Genomic DNA, 1,304 nt, shown 5'->3' on the forward strand with positions numbered 1-1,304 from the left:
GTGGCAATTTGGCCGACTTACATGTCAGGGAGAGATAACTCGGTGACAGCATCAGCTGTCCTAGCTCTAGCCTGGGTTAGCCCGCTCACTTTCATCCCACATAAACATTTGGAAATAGACGGAATAAAAGAAAAGGTGTGTGTGTGTGTGTGTGTGTGTGTGTGTGTGTGTGTGTGTGTCTTCAGATAAGAGATGGCCAGAAAACAGTGAATTATTTAGAATCAAATTAGAAGCAAACTGATTCCGTTTCTGCAGTATCCAGAGCTCAGAGAGTGATGTGGTACTGTGGTTTATTTCTGAGGCAGTTCATAAGTTTTCAGACAATGGGAAAGCCACATTGAATCTAACCAATGTTGCTACACTCTACACCACCCACCCCAACCACGACCATGTGACCTATGGGATGCAAGGAGCTTGACTACCTCGAGTATCATAAACTCCACGGCCAGAGAGGAAGTTCTTATCATGTTGATTGCTTTTCTGTGTCTATGTCCCCAAACTGTGCTGGCCTTTCCGGGGAGTAGTTTGTGCTTCCCGGGGAAGGGTTAAACAGAAATTCTGTCAAGCCAGGCAGGGCAAGATCATTAAAATACAGTTCCTTTGTACTGATTCACAGGAAAGTTCAAGTTTCTGGATATTGTAGGATTTCTGTTTCTCTCCTTCTGGGGACTTCAGTCATCATTAGAACCATCGCCAGGGACAAGCCGGCTGGGTGGAAATGAGGGAATGTTGGAGATCTCCAGGTGAAATTTGAATTCCGGTACACAGAGGGCAGGAGAGGCAGAAGAAAGAAGCAGACCACACCAGATTGGTAGGTGGCAGGTTTAACAAGCAAGGGAACTTACATAACCAGGCTTGTCTTGGGCAGTGGCAAGATAAGATTATCTCTGCCTTTGCCTGCAAGAATCATAAGTGTTTATATAGATGCCTTAATGGGGTTCCATTATATACACAGTAACACATCACTCTCCCAAGGCATCTAGTACAGGAGTGGTGCACAGGATGTACATTTCAAGGACAGGAGTAGGGGTAAGGAGCCTCAATTGCTCTGGTACAACTCACAGGTCAACCAGCAATCACATCCTCTCAATGACATCCTCCAACAGGAAACTGTAGTACATATCGGATAATGTTGGTCTTTGTTAGCACATCTGATAGATGGTTTAGTAAAAAGAATAAGAAGAAAGTATTTGTTTAAATTAGGTTATGATGTGAATTCCAATTATCCAGTTATGATGACTAATCCATCTTCTACCTATCTACTATTAGTATGTGTAACTGGGTGTGAGAGAGTAATTGGGATA

The sequence above is a fragment of the Myotis lucifugus genome, unplaced genomic scaffold (genome assembly GCF_000147115.1).
Source record: "Myotis lucifugus unplaced genomic scaffold, Myoluc2.0 scaffold_5, whole genome shotgun sequence".
NCBI lineage: Eukaryota > Metazoa > Chordata > Mammalia > Chiroptera > Vespertilionidae > Myotis > Myotis lucifugus.